Source organism: Macaca nemestrina, chromosome 3, assembly GCF_043159975.1.
Source record: "Macaca nemestrina isolate mMacNem1 chromosome 3, mMacNem.hap1, whole genome shotgun sequence".
NCBI classification, from domain to species: Eukaryota; Metazoa; Chordata; class Mammalia; order Primates; family Cercopithecidae; genus Macaca; species Macaca nemestrina.
Window position 1 is genome coordinate 25,460,748 of NC_092127.1, and position 23,066 is coordinate 25,483,813.

Sequence of the window (23,066 nt, forward strand, 5' to 3'; positions counted from 1 at the left end):
ATGTTTCAATGCAAACTCTCTCAAAATAGTTGTCTAAACATGTCATTTCTGCTTGCTTCTTTCCACTTCAACTCATTCCCAGATGGTATCCATACCTACTACTTTACCCACACCGATTCTTCTAAGGTCTTTAACCATTGTCAAGTTTCTATAAGGCCAATATAAGACCATGAGGGCAAAGAGTTTTTGTTTCCTCCTACAGTTTTAGTACCCAGGATATGCCTTGTGTTGCCAAACAGTCTATAAATATTTGTTGAATGAATGGATACAATTTTCTGTCTTTTTCTCATAAGAACTTCTAGCATTATTTCCTATTTTTAAAACAGTCTCTTAACTGGGTCTTTGACTTTTGCCAAACCACATTTGATGTTCTTTTCATGTTATTTTTATTGACAAATAATAATTGCATGCAGTTATGGGTTGCAATGTGGTGTGTGTATATATATATACACACACACACACACACACACACACACACATAAAGATTAAATCAAGCTTATTAACATATCTACCACCTCAACTACTTATTATTTTGGGAGTAAGAATGTTTAAAATCTAATATTTTAGCAACTTTTGAAATATACAGTGCATTATTACTATGATCATCATTCTCCATGATAAATCACTAAAACTGACCTCTCGTGTCTAAGAGGAACTTTGTACCCTTTGACCAACCTCTCCCCTCTCCCCATACTACCCATGTTCCTAGCCTCTGGTAACTACTGTTCTACTCTCTGTTTTTATGAATTTTACTTTTTTTAGATTCCACGTATAAATGAGATCTTGCAGTGATTGTCTTTCTATACCTGGCTTATTTCGTTTAGCATAATGTCCTCCAGATTCATTCATGTTGTTATAAATGATAGTATTTCTTTCCTTATAAAGGCAGACTAGTTTTCCATTGTGTATATATGCCACATTTTCTTTATCCATTGTCCTTTGATGGACACTTAGATTGCTTTGTCTTGGCTATTGCCAATAATGTAGAAATGAATATGGGAGTCAGATTCCTCCTGCCTTTCTGACTGCATCTCAGTCAACTTTGCTGGCTCCAATTCTTAATATAACTGCTGCATATTGAGATCCTTAACTGAACTTTTCCACTCATTTCTTAGCTTCATTCATATAATATCATAACATGAAACACTATCTATATGCCAAGGAATGCCAATATTTATACGTCCAGATGACTCAGATCCTCAGAGCTCCGGCCCGCATCTACGACAGTCTGACTTCCCCAGCTGGGTAACATACAGGTATCTCAAATTCAATATGCCTCAAATTGAACTCCTGACCTTTCTTCCATATCTATTTATCTTCTGACTTTCCCTCTCTTGGTTAATTGAATTTTCATTCGAGTTGCTCATGCTAGACACTGAGTAATTATCTTTGATATCTCTCTCTTCTGCATCTTCTCTATATAATCTGCCATGAAGCTGTGTCAATTTTACCTCTAAAATGTTCTTCAGCTTTAAGCCGTCAGCTTTTTCTCATCTTCACAGATGCTGATAAATGATCCAAAGTCTCTCATACCTAGGAAAATGTCATAGTTTTCTTATCAATCAGTTTATTCACACTCTTGCCTCTTTCCAATTAATATTCCATACTGTAATCAGAGTGATGTTTGTTTGTGTTTAAATGCTTTTTCATTTATAACTGAAAACTAGAATAATATAGCAGAACTTTCTTTTGTACTGTTCAATAAGAATAATTTCATTAAAAAGGTAGAAAACATTTAATTATATGTAACTGCCTAACCAAGATGTTTATTCAAATAACTCATTAGCCAATAAGGCCTAATTATTTACCCCTTTTCACTGCATTAAAATTTTTTTTTCTTCCTTTAATGTTGGGCTTTTTCTCATCATTAATTATAAAGTACACACAATTTCCATGAAATCTAAATTTTCTTCTAGAGGCCACTTAGTAAAATTAATTAAGAGATTTTTATCCTATTAGTAAAATATTCCAATTATACAAATGCATGTTAAATGAAGAGGACTGATTTTATGAGAAAAGCTGGTGGTTCAAGTAAGGGAAAGGCAATTTGTAACACTGTTTTATACAATGAGGACAACATTATTTAATGTATAAAAGCATAATATTAAATATTTCCTGTTTTGTTTTGCTTTTTGGCCATTCCTTTTTCTCCATAAATCTGGATCTCTCTGCTATCATGTTATTTGCTTTGCACTGCAGGATTTTTGAACACATATGTCATATGGCACCCTATAGTTTCAGAGACTATCTAACTTCTAATCAATCCATCTCCTCCTCTTGTTGGGTGCTCCAGATTGACTTATAGTTAAGTATGACTAAGTTCTGGCCAGTGCACTATGAGAAGATTGTAGCCCTGGGCCATAAGAACCTCCCTGGCATGAAACTCATGCTCCTCCCAAAGTTGGATACAGTATAGATGAGGATGGAGATCTTGGAAGATACATTGTCCAAGTGGTAGACCGACCTATAAATTGTAAGAAAATCATTCCTGAATTACTATTTGGAGGAGAGTCTTCTGATCAGGCATCACATTTTGTTCTTGATTGAGCAGAGAAACTAATATGTTAAGCCACTGAGATTTTTCCTCTTTATCTGTCAAGAACATTGTTTTAACTAATGTTAATGCAAAACAATTACAACTAGTTTCACTGGCTTTTTCAATTAATGTTTAGAATACAAGGCAACTTTTATTTTATACAGATAAACATTTTACATATGTAAATATATATATGTGTGTATATATATTATATATATATATAGAGAGAGAGAGAGAGAAAGTGAGAGAGAGACAGACAGAGAAACAGTGTATCATTCTGTTGCCTCAGCTAGAGTAGTATAATCTCAGCTCACTGCCACCTGAACCTCCTGGGGTCAAGTGATTCTTCCACCTCAGCCTCCCAGCAAGCTGGGACTTACAGGCTCACACCACCACACACACCTAATTTTTTTTTTTTTTTTTTAGAGATGGGATTTCAGCATGTTGCCCAGGCTGTTCTTGAACCCCAGAGCTTAACCAGTTTCCCACAATGCAGCTTTTAAATGCCCATTTCAATATCCAGAGCTCTCACTCATTTTCTTCTCTTGAAATAGCCCCGTCTTTGTCTGACACTACTTGTAAAGAATCTTCTTTTCTCTCTTGCTTGATCATTTATCTATGTTGAGAGGAATGACACTTATTCCTTCTATAGACAAATCCAAGTAAGGAGGCAAAGGTTACTACTTCTTTTTGGGAAATAACTTTAGATGGCATCGGGGAAGACTCAGGAAAACGTCAAACTTCTGCAGTTTGTCTACAAATACTCAGCGTTGGGTTAAACTCACTTTAGATGCTTAGGGCTGTGCATTACATAAAGTTCATCCTTCTCAGTTTACAAGGGAGGTAGGGGAGGCAGGAAGAAAGAATCCAGCCCAGAGTGTCAGCAGAGAGGATCTTTTCTAGATGCAATTTAAATTCTGTCACTCTCTTCCATCAAACCCTTCAAATACCTTTCCATTGTACCTGAGTTGCTTTCCACAGTCTTGATATGACCTAGCAGGCCTGGGCCCCTTCCTGCCTCTCCAGTCCCTTCTCAAGCTTCCTTTATTTTGTTCCAGCAACATTGATGAGTTAATCCCTTGAAGATACAGAGCTCTTTGACATCAGGGATTCATACACAATCCCCCTTGCCTAGAAAACTTCTCCCTGAAACCTTTGCCTGGCAGTTCCTATCCTCAAAGCTCTGCTTAAATATCCCTCATTCAGTGAGGTTTTTTGTTTTGTTTTGTTTTTTCAACTTTTATTTTAAGTTCAGGGGTACAGGTGCAGGCTTGTTACATAGGTAACCTTGTGCCATGGGGGTTTGTTGTACAGATTATTTCATCACAAGGTTATTAAGCCTAGTATCCATTAGTTACTTTTCCTGATCCTCTCCCTCCTCCCACTCTCCACTCTCCGAAAGGCCTCCGTGTGTGTTGTTCTCCTCTCTGTGACCATGTGTTCTCATCATTTAGCTTCCATACCTGGTCCCAAAGCAACTCCAGTGCAACAGTGCACACAGTCTTCAGCAGGGGACCCCCGTTCCTCCTACAGGTGCCTTGACTCTGCTGCTGTGGTGAGCACCAGCAGGGAGGCAGGCACCCCTTCATCCGCTAGCTCTAGGCTGCGGCTGCCTCACCTCAGTCCCCCCAGCACAGTAGACTCCAAACCTTCAGTGAGGTTTTATCTATTTCTGACTCAGTCAAAACTGGTTTCTCTTTAATGTTTTCTTAATAAAATATGCTTTACCTTTATTGAAACGATCACAATTTGTATTTATAAATTTATTGCTGTGGTAACTGGTTTAATACTGCCTGTTTTCTTCCCATCTGGATTCATTGCCAGTGCCTGTAACATAGTAGGCCTCCAAGAAATACTTGTCAAATGAATAAATAAATAAACTTAAAATAAAAATTGAAAAACCTATTGAATTTATTGGCCCACAATGGATTAAACATTTCCAAATTGGCAGGGCTGTAACCAGGAGATCATGTTATACAGACATATCAGGAAATAATATTTTTATGCATTGTAAAACACAAAATAATGAAGACTTATCTTTGTATATATTGCTACTCTTCACTTCTTAATAATGGCTTCTATTACCCCTTCCTCACTTGCAAAAAAAATCAATGAGGAAAATAACTTTCTATTGTTAAAAGAGTTTATACAATAAATGCTTAGAACACGGCCTACATCCTAGTAAATTCTCAGTCAATATCCCCTGTTACTATTATATCATCATTTTTATTTAGTATTCATGGTAAATTTTATGATCAAATTAATACAATTTTTATTTGGTATTATCATACTTGTTAATGATAATTCAAAACTTGGTTTTTCTCTACTGTTTACAGAGTTTTTCCTTTGTTATTGATTTATATTTAGCTTGAACAATTATTAAATAAAAGTATATAGTGACTAATTCCCAATATATATTTGAATATCTTAGAGTTACTTGTATAAAAAAGTTTAGCCTAATCAATAGTAATAAGGAATTTTCAAAGGAATGAGGGCCCAATTCAAAGTCAGGTTTATAGTCTTTGAAAATGAAATATACTTCCTTTTTTACTTGAAACAAAGGTGAATGTAGAGACTGTATTACAGTAAGTCAATGGATAGAATTTTTTTCCTCTTTTACATTTCTAATGCTTAGTTTGATGTCTGATGTAACAAAGCACTTTCAAATTTTAGAAACTGAAGCTTCTTTTAATTTGTGTTTTAATGAACAAGTTTTATGGAACAACTCTGGCCCATTCAATTAAAAAATATAGTAAAAAGCTTTAGTTCGGTTTGTGTATTATGAAATAAAATTTATTTATTTATTTATTTGTTTGTGACTGAGTTTCACTGTTGTTGCCCAGGCTGGAGTACAATGGCATGATCTTGGCTCACTGCAACCTCCGCCTCCTGGGTTCAAGTGATTCTCCTGCCTCAGCCTCCTGAGTAGCTGGGATTACAGGCAACCACTGTCGTGCCTGGCTAATTTTTGTATTTTTAGTGGAGACCAGGTTTTGCCATGTTGGCCAGGCTGGTCTTGAACTCCTGACCTCAAGTGATCTGCCTGCCTCAGCCTCCCAAAGTGCTGGGATTGCAAATGTGAGCCACTGCGCCTGGCCAAAATAAGATTTATTATTTTTCATTTTCACTTTTTAACAAAGATAAGTGGAGGATGGGATGTCATGTTACTTTTAGTCTTTAGAAGTAGAAATCTAAGAATACCAAATAGAATAGAATAGATTAATAGAGTGGGTCATTTACAGTTTCAAGTATTTTTTGAATGTAGTTTTTGTTTCATATTATTAAAGCTGAGCCTATTATTAATGGTCATTGTCAATGAAGTTTGAGTTTAATTGTATACTGATCAGAAGATATTACTGTGAAGTATTTCATTCTGAAAAATTTTATCAAATTGTGTAGTTCAGTTAGATTTTCCTTTCTTTGGCTACCTTACAGATTATTTTTCACTATTTTTTATGGTTATAGAGATATGGTACTCTAGGTTAAATTAAATTCCAGAATAGTTAGAGAGATTTTTTTTTTTTTAAAGTAGAGAACTGTGGCTCAACGTTGGGTAGTAAGAGCAAAGAAATAACAGAAATGTTTCAAATTTCTAGCAAGTATTTCAAAGAAAACAAACAAAAATTATATCTTCATACTATCACTAAATTGATAATCGGCAGATAGGATAGAACCTATGTTGTTACTCATTTAGAACAATTTTGATTATTTTAAATTAAATAGGAAACTTTAAAATCTGTCTTTTTCTTATGCAATCAGTTGAAGACTATGGACATGCCTGTTTCCTGTCAGTTTATTCCCCAGCAAAACTGTTTATAGTAGCGAGTTTGCACTGGAGTTTCCAGAGTTCAAACCCAGGTTCCACAATATGACTCTGGGGAACTTATCCTACATAAGCCTTATTTTAGCTTTTCAAATACAAGTGTCAATAGTGCCTATACTTTTGTGTTTTATAAACAGTAAATAATCAAGTAAAGTCCTTTGCACAGTTGGAGGACATATTGACTGCTCAGTAAACATAAGCAAGCTCTCATCATTACTTAGTGGCAGAATGTAATCATTATACGTAGATGGTTTTCTTTTCTGTCAATTACTAACAATGAAATTAATTCTTAGGTATCAATCTTTTATATAGGATTAAGAATAAAGTGTTTATATAGAATTAAAATAAGAATAGTAGATTTACAGTCAGTAAATCAAAGGAATGGATACAGTAAAACACTACATAAAAATTAAGACATTTTCTCAAAGAAAATGTTCACTGCATTTGGATCATTTCAGTTTAAAAATAATTGAATACTGTTTTATTTAACTGTTTATACTAAAAAAAATTAGGTTTCTTGATTGTACAGAGACACGAAAATGCTGAAATGGCAAGAGAATTTCATGTTGTAGTTGTAAAATTAAATATTTAATGCTCCCATTTAAGTTTACAAAGCCTTGAAGAAATTACCTTCTGATGAAACTGAATAAGGCTGGAAGTGTCACTGCAGAGAAAATTCTCAGTACTTGGCTCTGAATTGTCTTTTGACACCTTCAGCATTACCTTTGACATTCTTTTCACAGCCTCAACCATTACCAGCTTCCTGATGCCTGTCATAGTATGCATTTTCAGGATTCCAGGGTTTCTGAATCAGACAAACTTCCTGCATATTTCATTAGGCACAAAGTTTTTAACACAAAATGGTTAGCTGTAACTGGGTCATTGCTACTGAGCAAGGAATGACACATTTAATGTCATTTTTCACTGGCAAAATATGTTCTGTACTTACGGTAAAATGTGACTTACACAATGTAAAAAGCTCATATTATTCTCCCTTTGCCTGGCTGTCTCAAAGAGCAAAAGCTAAAGTCGTGATTTTTTTAAAAAATGGATTCTTTTGTGGAGGTACATGTCTAAAATTTGAAGGAAAACATTACTCATCCAAAACAATTTTTGTAAGTGAAAAACAGTTTTTTTTTGATTTGATTGCTCTTATATGTCAATTTCTAATATTTGTTCTACTTTTAACCATGTTCAAAATGGTGAACTATCAGTTTGCTGTTTTTTAGTTTGATGAGATGATATTAAATCTGAGAATTTTTGACGTTTGATGAGACTTCATGCCACATACTTCAATTTAGCATCTATCAACCAACCATGCTTAGACACATAAACATAATCAAGCCTGTTTCTCATATATAGTAGGGAAAAAAGAAATCACATCCAAACAATTCTAATAGAGGGACTGGGTACTAGTAGAGTGATGCCCAGAACACTACAATGAAGTCACAATTTTAGAATTACAAATGTAAATCAGATGTATAAATACATATTTTTATTCCTTATCATTGAAGTTAACTTTTCTGTAGATCTGTATTTAAACATGATAGTAGAACAAAACACACTTTACAATTGTAACCCAGTTACTTCCCGTTTTTAGTTCAGTCTCAGCTTTTTTGTTTCTTTTATTTTCTTCCTGAGGTTACCTCACAATGATGCCTACTCTCAAGTGAGGGTGTTTTCCCTACACTCCAGATTGAAAGTCAGGCAAATCGCTACTATTTTCAAAGTCCTTCAGTGATGGATACATTATGTGTCAACTTGGCTGGGTCATGGTACCCATATTTGGTCAAACATTATTCTGGATGTTTCTATGAAGTTGTATTTGTTTTATTTTTTGGCCCAGGGTAGGGTGGTAAAATTAACATTGAAATAGCTGGACTTTGAGTAAAGCAGATTAACCTCCTTAATGTAGGTGGGCTTCATTCAATCAGTTCAAGACTGCAATCGAACAAAAGATTGTCTTCCATGGAATCGAACAAAAGACTATCTTCCATGGAGTAAGAACGAACAAGACCAAGAGACAGCCTTTAGACTTGCACTGCAACTCTTTGCTGAGTCTGCAGGCTACCAGGCAACCCCATTATATTTTGATTTACCAGTCTTCCACACTAGAATGAGCCAAATTAGCAAAATAAGTTTCTCCCTCTCTCTGTCTCTCTCTCTTTCTCTCTCTCACACACAGCCACACACCGTCCCCCATCCCTCTCTCCCCTTCTTTCTCTTTCCTAAATGTCCAATAAAACTGCTCCATTATTATACATCCTTCCTTCCCTGTGGTTAATATAAGCTGTTTGTTTGAGTCTGCCAATGTTTAAAACGCGGTTTTTACAATAAAGCTCTAAAAATCCCATAAAATCCCAATGGGTGTCTGATTCTAGGCTGAATCCAGGGCTTTCATTACTATTGTCTGTATCAAGGAGAGAGAGGGTGAACAACTCCAAAATCAGAAACTCAATTTACTCTCTTATTCTCTCTCTCCTCCTCTCTCTCTCTATCTGTGTGTGTGTATGTGTGTGTGTGTGTGTACATTTGTATGTGTTTCACCATTTTAGTTTAATGGTGGATGGATATAGGTCAAAAGGAACTAAGAGAATAAACATTACATTTACTACCTCAAAATATTGTTCCACTACAGTTACTATAACTTGAGAAGTAAATTCATGTTTCCAGTATCTTGAAGGATGCTTTTATGTTTTATGAAATGGCATAAGCAAATAGTAGGAACTAATCTAGAACTATGACTACCATTGTGTAGATACACCGGAAAGAACTAACAAATTTTAAAGCAGCGAGGTGTAATGGAAAAGCATGGACTTTAATCAAGTCAAATTTGACTTAAATCCTGGTTTGAGTACTAGCTATGCCTTGAACAGGTTTCTGAAACAGCCTAAGCTTTGATTTTCTAACATATATAGTGGGGATAATAACAAAATCTGCCTGATGAGGATTTTTTTTTTGAAAATTAACATTTTACACATTCTAGTCTTTTAAAAATACAAATTATTTTATACCACTCTTCTGCTTTAAGTGTTTTATTTCCTTACCAATATACTCCATAACTTCTTCCTGCCTCTGCAACCATATTTCACACCACTTTTGCCCCTTACACTCTAAGATACAGTCATATGGAACATTTTATAGTTCATAATATCTACTGCATTCTCTCACTTTTGGGTTTTGGTGTAGATTATGTCCTCTGACTGGAACTCTCCCTCCACCATCTCCTTAGCTTAGACAATGCCTGTTCATCCTTCAAATTATCCAAATGTAACGACGTTTTCTTGGGCAGGCTTTCCTGATCTCCAAATCAAGGTCAACTCCCTAAGCTCCTTGGCTCCCATACTGAAACTTCTTCTTATGTAATTCTCATAAACAATAGCATATTTTTTTGCATGTTTTTCTTCCCTATAAATTGCAAATTCCAGCAGAGCTGCTATATTTTCATTTCTTCCTGAGTGTTTTCCCATAAATTCTATAGCCTGTGAAAAGATTGTTTTAGGGAAATATTATTTTTTAATATACCATATTTAGTCAATGTAGGATATATGACTAGTACCTGCTGAAAACCATCTCGTGATCCCTGTGTAAGAACTAATTAACACTAGACATATTATTTTCCTTGCTCACTAAAAATATAAATGTCTCAGAAAGTAGAAAATTATTCCTCTCTAAATAAACATACATGCCATTCAAATTTTATTTCTCTACTATTTGCCATATCTAAACCTAGTTAGATACTTTGGTTTTAGTTATAATCTGATAGAACAGATACAACCAAGATCACATTGTGAGTCAGAAGTGGAAAATTCATAATTCATTATGATACCAATAAAAGATAGATTTAGCTTTTTACAGGATTTTTTTTGGCATTTTATTCTTTCATTTGAGGGGAACTCTCACCAAATATGTCTTTCATGGTTCACTGTGTTATTTACTATCTGTGATGCATATTCTCAGTTTACTTTACACCTAATCTATAGATTCAAAGATATCCTGTGTCAGATCTCTAAAAGCAAAAAGAAAAATGGGTACTTGTGAAGGCTGATTCACAGTTAGTAGTGTAGAGGGGAGTGCCTTGTGTATTCACAAATTATCAACCAGAGAATCAGATAAGATTTCCTTTAGTCACACACACACCTACCTTCTTACTAGGAAGATCTACAAACTTGAAAAATTGTTCTTCTTGACCCAAGTTACTTATCAATCCCTTTATTATAATATTTGTAAGTATTGGGGCTCGAGAACCGAGCGGAGCTGGTTGAGCCTTCAAAGCCCTAAAAACGTGTGACCATGGGTTCGGGGTTTATGGATTGAATTCCGCCGGCGCAGGAGCCTCTGCAGAGAGAGAGCGCGAGACATTGGAGATGGGCAGAAGGATTCATTTAGCGCTGCGCAACAGGGCGTCCTCTGATGTGAAATAACTTGTCCTGGACAGCAGTCGGTCGAATGAAGGCAAACTCGAAGGCCTCACAGATGACTTTGAAGAACTGGAATTCTTAAGTACAATCAACGTAGGCCTCGCCTCAATCTAAAACTTACCAAAGTTAAACTAACTTAAGAAGCTTGAACTAAGAGTCTCGGGGTGCCTGGAAGTATTGGCAGAAAAGTGTCCAAACCTCACATATCTAAATTTAAGTGGCAACAAAATTAAAGACCTCAGCACAATAGAGCCACTGAAAAAGTTAGAAAACCTCAAGAGCTTAGACCTTTTCAATTGCAAGGTAACCAACCTGAACGATTCCCGAGAAAATGTGTTCAAACTCCTCTCACAACTCACATATCTCCACGGCTATGACCGGGACGACAAGGAGGCCCCTGACTCGGATGCTGAGGGCTACGTGGAAGGCCTGGATGTGAGGAGGAGGAGGAGGATGAGGAGCAGTATGATGAAGATGCTCAGGTAGTGGAAGATGAGGACAAGGATGAGGAGGAGGAAGGTGAAGAGGAGGACGTGAGTGGAGAGGAGGAGGAGGATGAAGAAGGTTATAACGATGGAGAGAGAGATGACGAGGAAGATGAAGAAGAGTTTGGTGAAGAAGAAAAGGGTCAGAAGCGAAAACGAGAACCTGAAGATGAGGGAGAAGATGATGACTAAGTAGAATAACCTATTCTGAAAAATTCCTATTGTGATTTGCCTGTTTTTACTCATATCCCCTCCCCCCCATCCAATCCTGTGCCCTGAAACTTATTTTTTTCTGATTGTAACGTTGCTGTGGGAACAAGAGGGGAAAAGTGTACTGGGGGTGGTGAGGGGAGGGAGGGCAGGAGGGGGTGGACTAAAATACTGTTTTTACTGCCAAAAAAATAACAATATTTGTAAATATTAACTGGGATACTAGCTTTGTAGAATGATTTCTATTAATTATTCTTTTTTTTTTTTTTTTACACATTCTCTTAAGTATAGTCCTTTCAGTCCAAGGAAAAGACACTATAATCCACTTATTAATGCTTGCTACTATGTTCAAGTAAAATAAGCTCCATGATTAAAAGAAAGAGGGGAAAGAAAATATTTACAACGAAAATGTTGCTAAAAATTTAAAACAGATTACAGTAAATGTATTGTTAAAGCAAATTCTAGTTTTTAAATTTATTACTAAGAAAATAATTTGTTGCTAAAGCAAATTTTTGGAAAAATAATAATGCACTTTATACTTAATTTTATATATTAAACAATGATGTATAAGCTTCAAATATCTCAGAACTTTATTTTAATAGCATGTTGCAAATTATTTAAATCATGCAAAATCATTGCAAATAAATAATAAAGCATACCTTGGGACATTATGAATATAGTTACTTTGGTAAAACAGTTTGAAAAATATATATTGTACCTTAGAGACTGTGAATCTATAAATTTTTTATTTAAAAGCTGAGTAAAAATGCATTGAGACAAATAACTATCATTGTACATTGAAAGATACAACCAGCGATAATTCAAATAACCGGAATGAAACTAATAGTAACATAATTAAAAACTAATAAAGAGCAGTGATTAAATGCTGTCATCAATAATACCTTTATCAGTCAAGGCATTCATGAATATAATGATTGCTAGAAAACTGCAGCATTTCAAGTATATTTATGTTGAATTTTTAGGATTAATTGTGATCTTTGTTTTTAGCATAGATTTGGAGACCTCAATACATTATAGTAATAGAGTAGTTATTAGTATCACTTTTTTAGTTCTAATAACTTTCTTAACTAATACCATGTATAAAAATAAAAGCATATAGAATTTCAGTAAAGACAAAAAATGTTTTATAATTTTAGATTAATTCAAAACCCAGTAAGAGTAAACTCTAAGGTGTCCAACAAGCTAGGGACCATATATGAAGTGTCAATGGCTTACCTTTGTAGAACTTTATTGCTGGTCTGTATGATCTTCCTGGTCTGTTTTAGTTAGAAATTCCCTTATTTTATAGATCATGAAAGTGAGACTATCAGGGTTTCAATTCTAGGTTCCAAGCACAATCCAGGGAGTCATAGAGCTAGAATGAGGGCACAGACAGTAATCCAGGGTGCCTTCTTTTTTATTTATTTATTTTATTTTATTATTATTATTTTTTATTGTTATACTTTATGTTCTAGGGTACATGTGCACAATGTGCAGGTCCCTTCTAATGCACAACGTGAGAATAACTTTCTATTTTCATTTGTCTGAGAAACTGTTGGTATAAAAAGATTCTAGAGAATTTGAGGTATATATCTTACTTAGTTTGATTATATTTTACCCAATAGCTTTGTTTAAAATATTTATAATATCCTAATATCACACTTCCCATTAACGTAAAAAATAAATTTTCTCTTTTTAATCCTTTTTTATAGTACCATAGAATTCTGAGATCTTACATGTAAAATTGCATTTGGAAAAATATTCTCCTTTTGTTTATTTGGTAAACATATGAATGCTGGTTACAAGAAAAAAAAATTTCTAGGTCTTTTAGAGGGAATACAAAGATTTGGTAAAGAATAAATCATGTCCTCAAAGAACTTAGAGCTAATGAGTGACTATAAAATAAAAATAAAAGACATGGATGATGCTGGAAACCATCATTCTCAGCAGACCAACACAAGGACAGAAAACCAAACACATCACATGTGCTCACTCATAAGTAGGAGTTGAAACATGAGAACACATGGACACAGGGAGGGGAACATCACACACTTGGGCCTGTTGGGGGATAGGGGACTAGGAGAAGCTTAGCATTAGTAGAAATACCTAATGTAGATGACGGGTTGATGGGTGCAGCAAACCTCCATGGCACATGTATACCTATGTAACAAACCTGCACTTTCTGTACATGTACCCCAGAACTTAAAGTATAATAAAAATAATAATAATTTTACTTTTCATACTAAGTGAAGTTTTCAGGTGTCTATAATGATGTGTTAGAAGTTAGCATAACACAATTAATTTTAGAATTTCTGAAATATTAAATTTTTGAATGTTATTATTTGATATCAAATAGTTAACACCATGCTTTTCTCGCTTTTGAAAATCCATTAAATGCATCATAGAACTTGACCTTAACATTTTGATATTAGTCAGTGCTATGCTGCTAAATTTTATTGTAAAATGACAGCATACAATTAAGAGATGCAGGCTGTGAGTGTGAAAAGTTAATTAACTGCAAGATTTTGACAGACACCAGGTAATTAAACACTAAAATGAAAATAGTTTTTTGAAAAAAAGTTAATTATGTTTTATTTTATATTACGATGGTAAGAAATGTGAAATGGGATGTTTTCCATTAGCTGGATTTGTTCGTCCATCATGATTGTTCTCGCATTATGCTCCCAGTGAAGTCATCGTGCCTTTCCCACCTGCCGTGCCCTTAATCTGTTTCTTAAAGTAATTTTAGAAATTAGAATACTGCTGTGGCATTAAAGTTTAATACTTTGTTGGCACTATAGGCAGAAAAAGCTAAAAGAAAAAAATCCACACAATTAAAATTAAAATTATGTTTCTTACCTTTCTGTCTTTTCACAGAAAAAGAAATGGAGCTTGTGTGTAATGTAGTCATGAGGACAAAATTTTAATTTATGATTCACTATAATGCAGTGGGAGTATTATACCTTATTGTGTTTCTACCTCAGTTTCCTGATATTCTTATGTGGTGATGATTCTGGTCGACATTACCCACTTTTGAGAGAGATAGCTCATTTTTGCTAATCTTGAACCATAGTCATCAAGACCTTTAAAATGAGTTTTAGACTAGAATGTGCTAAAAGCCTAGAACATTAAAGCCACTTACTAATAACTTCTAACCACAGAAATGAAACTTCTTAGGGTAAGTTAACAAAAGCCAATTGCTTCTTATGGAGACACCTTGTTTACTACAAGAGTCTTTGGAAATTATGTGACAAACATTGGACTACTGGTCTGAAATTTATAGATCTTTGCAGCATTCTAGTTGACAGATGCAGGGTGATTTTGGACAGCATTTGTTCATTTACCCATTAATTTTTAAAATGTTTCTTATGTCATAATAATTATTCTAGCACCGAAGATGAAATAATGAGCAGACTAGGAAACTGCCCTCATAGAACATCCACTGGATTGTCAATGCCCGGGCAGCCAGCAGCCACATTGACATGTGAAGTGTATTCCACGTACTCAATTGAACAAATCCAAGTGAAGGAGTCACTGTTACTGAAGATCCTCATTATTCCAGAAGAAGCTCTTTCATGTTCTGTGTCATGAAGCCAATACATAAAACCAAAAGTGAGAGTTCAGCAGTGCAGGCTTTAGTCCAATGGCTTCGGAATTGGAGAAGTGGGAGCATAGCTCGCAAATCAACTTCATGGCTCCTGAGAACTGGGAATTTACAGATATAGGGTATCCTTAATGAAGGTGTGGGGAATTAAGAACAAGCAGAAGAATAGTCATGCTTTTTCTTGGAAGGGGACAGAAATTTGCTTGAAATCAAGGCCAGCCCTCTTTTTTGATCTTTTTTGGCGTCTTCCAAAAGAGGTGATTAACAGTGATTGTCAAGTGTCATGGCACCAGTGGGAGTGTCATTTAGTGTGAAAATTGGATAATAATGAGGCTAGAGTCCTTCAGAGGTCAAATAAGCTGCCTAAGAGATAGCCTCTGACCACAGACATCCTGTCTCCTAAAAATAAGCAGAGTTAGAGCTCAGTAAAAATTTAGCTATGTCACACAGGCGTAGGTATTTGGCAACAAGAGCCAGGTAGGGATACAGATAAGTCACATAGGCACTGCAGTGGGTAACAGTATCCTCCCTCTAACTAGTCTCAGAAACTCAAATTGTGCCTAGAACTTTTCATAAGGAATGTTCTTCCAAAAAGTGCCTAGTAGAAGACAAAGGTCATTGGCATAGCAGCTACAAGTTCCCAGTACAGTGTTGTGAGTAATTTCTTAAGGGGAAGAGGACTTTCTGGCATGCCTAACTTGAATGTACCGCTAAAAATTTTATAAATGTTTCATACTTTCAAATTTTATGATTTATTGTTTTATTATCTTGTTTAGGGGGAAGGAATCCAGCAGAAGTAGCCCCAGGTGCTTCAAGAGTGACTGAAGTGTTTTTAATTCCTTCTTGTAATTTCCAGTATTATAACTTGTAACTTTCCACTTGAAACATTTGGACAAGTGGAACCCACTTTATTCTACACTGTCCAAAAAGTCTCAGTTAATACTTGTTGAATGATGGAAACAAGAAAGTCAAAGATAGCTAACTTTTTACTTTGCTGGTATTGGCTACCTGAATGATTGACTCTCTAATGAGGGCTCATGATGGAAGACTTTGCATCGTAATATTTACTTTGAAGCTGAACATAATTAATCATTCAGTTTGTGGTTTTAAAAGCTAAATTCTCCTAAACTTATATAAGTAAACAGTAAATCCTAAGGTAAAAGTAAAGCAAGGATGTATGAATTTAAAAGAATATTGTTTTAAAATATAGTCCACAAATTCCTGGTTACAGACATTATGAACTTTTAGAGTAAAATATGAATAAATATAATCCTATACTTAGCAATTTACAAATTAAGATAATCTTTATAGAAATTCTGTTCTGTTTTTAGTAATGACTATGCTCTTACTTGTTAGGAATGTACTGCAATGTCAATTTTCTCCCTAATATTTACTTTAGAGGTATAATTGTTCTTGAGATTTTTCTTGTATTGGTTTATGTAGGCTTATCAAATTTTTAGTTGTCATATTTTACCATTGGTTGTGTTCTATTACTAGTTTCTCCAAATAAACTAATTACCTAAAAGCAATTCCTGAGTCATAATTACAATGATAAGAATAGAAACACAATGTTACAACACATAGGATATAGTAAATATTTACCATGAATAGAATTTGAGTATAAAAATATAGGATGTGAATATGTATCTGTCAGCAAGTGTTATTGTAGAGATTTCAAAGAAATCCATTTAAAAATGGGGCAAATAAGAAATATGACTCTCAGAAAACTAGACTATATTGGATTCCAACAATCCATTTGCCTCTAGTTTTTAACATATTACTTATAAAACTTCCAAATTGTGATTTTTCAGAATAAGTGCAAAATTACATTTCCCTGTACAAACTTGATTAACTCTACAATTGTTTGTGGAGAAGGCACACAACTTTAGGGTCATCATTCAAAATTGCATTTCTCAAAGGAAAAAGAAGAATAAATAATACTATTTCCAAAAATTTTGTAGAAATAATTGCAGAGATAATTACAAATATTATACCCAGAGAGAAAACAAAATGAGTTATTGGCAACATTTCTTTGTTAAATAACAATGCGTGATGACACACTAAATTAATGACATATTCTGTAAAAGTAATTACTTTCTAATATGTATTCTAACAGATACTTTATTTTATAGCTGTATTAATTAATGTGCAGAGTATGAATTTGCTCTTTGCATTTGTGCAAACACAGCATGAGGGAGGTATGCAATGGTGATTCAACTTCAGCTATATGAGGATTAAGAAATAACAAATTTACTTTAATTAAAAGGACTTTGCATTGACTTTCGATCCATAGTCTGAGTATTGTTTACATTGCATATTGAAGAAAATGATGAAAATTATGATTATGATCCAATCACTATCAGACAATGCCATTCTTTTCAGTATGCAAAGAGATTTACAGAGTTCTGTTTATCTATCCTGAGGTCAGCTGACCATTTAGGGAATGACAATTTCCTGAGTGTTTGAAATGAAACAAACAAACAAACAACAATAACAACAAAGAAACAACAATAAAAACAATTGCTTCTTGATACTAAAAACACAAAAGGAGTACCCATGATTTCAAGGGACATGCCCAAGTGGCTAGCTCGGTAATGTGTCCTCTGTCCTAAAAAGTCTGAAACTATTGCTTCAAGGCTGAAGGAGAAAAACTTCCTATCATGCAAATATAACAGGATTTCACATGAAGATTGAAGTCAACAGTCAAAAGTTGGACATTCTCGGATACTCTTTCTAAAAATTTTTCCTTTGAGAAAGTATTTTTAGACCAGTGTAAATAACTAAAATTTATTGGTGTCACTTACGGCAGAAGAAACTTCCTACACCGGATGCACATGGCCCAATCGTTAAATAGAACATTTTGAAGGTGAACACATGCCATAATCTAGGTTTTTTACCTGCTTTTTAAGATGGCCAATTCTTCTGCCTTCGACCCAAAGACATGTGAGCAACTGCTAATGAAAAGCCGTAAACAGCCACTTGGGCTATAGCATTTTCAACTCCACTCTGAGGTGATGATTCCAATTACATTTGAGACTTAACTTCTCTCAATTTTTTTCTAAGGAAAGTTCCTGAGTCCAGTATTTACAATATTACAGCACTAGCAGATCTGTGTCTACAACTCATCTTTTTCTGCTGTATCCTCTTTGCTACTGGGGGAGGGCCTGCACTTCCATAGAGTTTGCTGATAATTGGCTGAAGAATTTCTTCCAGATCCTCCTTCTTAGCTTTGAAGCCTTCAATGTCAGCAGCTTGATGGCTTTCCAGCCATTCAGTCTTTTCTTCTACAGCTTTTTCCATGGTCTCCTTATCTTCAGAGGAAAGTTTACCTCCCAGCTTTTCTTTCTCTTCAATCTGATTCTTTACAGAATAGGCATAGCTTTCCAACTCATTTCTAGTATCAATGCACTCCTTAAACTTTGTGTCTTCCTCAGCAAACTTCTCAGCATCATTAACCATCCTTTTGATTTCTTCAAGTGTCAGGGGATTCTGGTCATTGGTAATTGTGATCTTATTTTTGTTCCCTGTACCCTTGTCTTCAGCTGTGACTCAAAGAATACCATTCACATCTATCTCAAAGGTGACTTCAATCTGTGGGACCCCATGAGGAGCAGGAGGAATTCCAGTCAGATCAAATGTACCCAGAAGATGATTTTGTCTTTTATCAGGGGTCATTCACCTTCATAGACCTTGATTGTAATGGTTGATTATCAGAAACTGTAGAAAAGATCTGAGACTTCTTGGTAGACACCACTGTGTTCCTTGGAATCAGTTTGGTCATGACACCTCCCACAGTTTCAATACCAAGTGTAAGGGGACATACATTAAGCAGCACCATGTTACCTGTATCTTGATCACCAGAGAGCACACCAGCCTGGACAGCAGCACAATGCACTGCAGCTTCATCTGGGTTTATGCCACTGGATGGTTCCTTGCTATTGAAGAACTCTTTAACCAGTTGCTGAATCTTGGGAATTCGAGTAGAGCCACCAAGAAGAACAAGTTCATCAACATCAGACTTCTTCAAATCAGAATCTTCCAACACTTTCTGGATGGGCTTCATAGTAGATTGGAACAGATCCATGTTTAGCTCTTCAAATTTGGCTGGAGTCAGGGTCTCAGAAAAGTCTTCTCCTTCACAGAAGGAGTCAATTTCAATTCTTGCTTGATGTTGAGAAGACAGGGCCTGTCTGGCCTTTTCTACCTCTCTCTGGAGTTTCTGCACAGCTCTGTTGTCTTTCCTGACATCTTTGCCAGTGTTCTTTGTGTACAGCTTGATGAAGTGTTCCATGACACACTGGTCAAAGTCTTCTCCACCCAGATGAGTATCTCCATTAGTGGCCACGACTTTGAAGACGCTATTATCAATGGTGAGAAGAGACACATTGAAGCTTCTGCCACCCAGGTGGAACACCAGGATGCCTTCTTCCCCTCCCTCTTATCCAGGCCATAAGCAATAGCAGCTGCCATAGGCTCATTGATGATCCTCATAATGTTTAGCTCAGCAATAGTTCCAATGTCTTTAGTTGCTTGGCATTGGGCATCATTGAAATAGGCTGGTATAGTAACAACTGCATGGGTAACCTTCTTTCTCAAATAAGCCTCAGCAGTTCATTTCATTTTAGTGAGAACCATGGCAGAAATTTCTTCAGGAGCAAATGTCTTTGTTTGCCCACCTCCAATATCAACTCAAATGTATGGTTTAGTTTTCTTTTCAACTACCTTGAACGGCAAGAACTTGATATCCTGCTGCACAGACAGGTCGTTCCAGGTGCGGCCCATGAGCCGTTTGGCGTCAAAGACCGTGTTCTCGGGGTTGGAGGTGAGCTGGTTCTTGGCGCCATCGCCGATCAGATGCTCCCCTTCAAGAGTGAAGGCCACCTAGGACGGCGTGTTGCGGTTGCTCTGATTGTTGGCGATGATCTCCACGCGCATACGCAGGACTAGGTGGTCCCCAGATTGACGCAGACCAACGTGCCCACGTCCTCCTTCTTGTCCTTCTCCTCAAACGTGCCACACCAAGCAGCAGCAGCAACGCGGCCACCAGGGAGAGCTTCGTCTTGCCAACCAGTCAGGCAGCAGCAGGCAGGGAGTTGCAGGCAATGCAGCCACGGGCCGCAGCACAGGAGTGCAGTGTGGTTACCCACATCTCACATTTGTGAAACACCCCAATCGGTCTTCTGTCTGTGCTATCTTGGCCAGGGTTGAGAAAGTATTTTTGTATATGTACTTGATCGTGTGTAAAAACCACAGTCAAATGTGGCAAAAGCAGAGAGAAATAATTTCCTGGAACTGTAGGCAGTCAAAAGTCAGACTTGGATTCTCTGTGTTGCCCTCAGCTTTCAAGTTTTAACTGTGCCCTGCTCACTGACTTGGCATTTGAACGAGTGCTAGAAATGGCCCTTAATGGAAAATTATAAGAAAACACTCAGAATTTCTGAGCCCATGTTCAATCTGAGTATTCCGAAGGGCTTCACAGTGTTTGAAATAATTGCCATTTACAATAATTTATAGGTTTACTAGATTTTCTAAATTGAGATATAAAGAGTCAAAAAAGATGGGGAAAATAACATACAAAACAAGCTATCTGCCATCAAGGCTGAATAGACCTATGTTGGCAAAAATAGTTATAAATAATATAATTCCTATCATTGCATGAAACAATTGTGACTAGTCACTTTTAAAGGCTATACTTTATTACTAAAAACATTGTATTGATTTCTCTTCATTTACCTACAACTGGGGTCCGTGTTGTCAAGTGCTCAAGCTGATCCTCAGCAGCAGCAAATATTGCAGGTGCAGGTGGTCCTTGCCAAGCTTCCATTGGTTGAGCCAGTGAGGAGACAACGCACCCGAATGATGTAGCTGTTTATTACTCACAGTACAGCAGACAGCATGAGCTTCAAGTTCACGTCAAATCCCCATCCCCCCGGGTCCTATGGGGGTGATGTGGAGGAAGCCTGGGTAGACACTATACACATGGTGGGTCTGTGCCACAGCTGAGGAGTCTTGGAAATCCCGACTTATAAGGGGACTTCAAGCAAACCTGCTCATCCTCCACTTTAGAGAGAGACATTATTCATATTTTATGGGTCGGGAAACCAATCTGCCCTCTGATCCAGAGGGAGACACTTTCTCTATCACCCTGAAACATCTCCAGGAGAGGAGGGAGACCTAGTTTTATGACCCTGGTGCATAAGCAAATCTGCTCCCTGCCCCCACAGCAGATTTGTAGATTTCCATGAACAAAGCTGTCAAAGTTTTTTGCTTAGAGGATGGGCAGAAATACCAAATCCTTGGAGACTATCTCCCCAACACACAAGTGTACCCAGTGCCCATAAATGGCTTTGAGGGTTGAGCAAGATCAGAAGATTATGTGCATTTCATGCAAAAAAAAAAAAAAAAAAAAAAAGATTGCTTCAGCCATAGTTGAAGGCAATTGATACCATCTCAAGTCATATTGTTTTTAATGATAATCATACTTACAAATAATTGATTCACAAATATGGAAACTACTTTTGACACCTTAGACATCCTTGCTCTAGCCTGGAGCCTTTGGATACATTCCTCTCTAGTTTTGGGATTTAGTCACACACCTTCAAGGCTCTGTCCACAGGTAGCATACTTAAGAATAGCCCTTATATTATAAAGAACCTGATAATATTTAGCTAATTAAATGGTAGGAGATAAGAATAAGAACTCTTCAGGGGTCTTTAATTTAGCTCAAAACTTAAAGAGTTCTCAAATAGCGCAACATTGCCCTGAGGCATTTATTCATGTGAGCTTCTGTCACTAAGAAAGTAAAGAAAGTCAGATCTGAGCAAATCTGAATTTTTAACTGAGAGTGGAAGAGCTTTTCCTCTTCACCTCAGATCATACCGTTTCTGCTTTTAAGAATGGAATAGTAGGGTCAGATAACACAAAAGGCACCCTTCCAAATAGAAGCCAAAAAGATTGCACTGGCTCATAGAGGGCATCACTGCTTGAATAAAAGTCAGTAGTAGGAAGTTAGAAGTGAGCAGTGTATTGGTTCTCAATTTTTTACAAAATAGAATCACATAGAGCGTGGCTAAATGAGCGTCCTCAATTCTTTGAGGATGACAGGTTTTTTAAAAAGGAGAGCCATACACCAAAGTAATGATTAATTGAAGCAATTTTTCTACCTTCAAGGAGATCCTGAATTTAACACATTATTCACATTGGTGACTATGGGGCTTCAGAATTACTGCAGTTTCAAAGATTATTAAAACCAGAAATTGGCTGGGCACAGTGGCTTACGCCTGTAATCCCAGCACTTGGGGAGGCTGAGGCTGGCAGATCACCTGAGGTCAGGAGTTGGAGACCAGCCTGGCCAACATGGCAAAACCCCATCTCTACTAAAAATACAAAAATTAGCTGGTTGTGGTGGCAGGTGCCTGTAGTCTCAGCTACTCTGAACGCTGAGGCAAGAAAATCACTTGAACCTGGAGGCAGCGGTTGCAGTGAGTCAAGATCACACCACTGCACTCCAGCCTGGGAAACAAGAGCAAGACTCCATCTCAAAACAAAACAAACCAGAAATCGGCATTTGTCTTATTAAACCCTCAATACAATAATAGACTCTTGCAAAGAACTTTAAATATTGGCTTGAAATGTGTGTGTGTGTGTGTGTGTGTGTGTGTGTGTGTGTGTGTGTGAGACTAGTTTTAATATCTTCTACAATTTAGAAGGAATTTTAGTGTTTATTTTTTTCTGAAAATAAGTAATTTATTTTGTATAGATCATATAGGTATCTTCTTATCTCAATGAGGAAAAAAAAGTCTTTCTTTTAAACGCTCCAGAGTTTGCAGCAAATATTTTAGTTAATAGCTCTTCCTTTAGATCAACTGAGCCTCAGATGTCATGAAAACAAACATGAAGTTTAATCATAGAAATATATTGCTCTTCAACAATCCTTATGTCTGTAAGTACTTAATGTTGTCTGGCAGTATATATTATCCTATAATAA

General features: G+C 36.2%; 1 protein-coding gene and 2 pseudogenes across 15 annotated transcripts in view; 2 read left to right on the forward strand and 1 right to left on the reverse strand.

Moving 5' to 3' along the window:
- The window catches only part of MARCHF1 (membrane associated ring-CH-type finger 1), an 833,115-nt gene that overhangs the window by 170,360 nt on the left and 639,689 nt on the right, over positions 1-23,066 (forward strand). The window lies entirely within an intron of this gene.
- Positions 700-11,582, forward strand: LOC105488665 (acidic leucine-rich nuclear phosphoprotein 32 family member A-like; annotated as a pseudogene).
- LOC139362240 (endoplasmic reticulum chaperone BiP pseudogene) lies at positions 18,195-20,903 on the reverse strand (annotated as a pseudogene).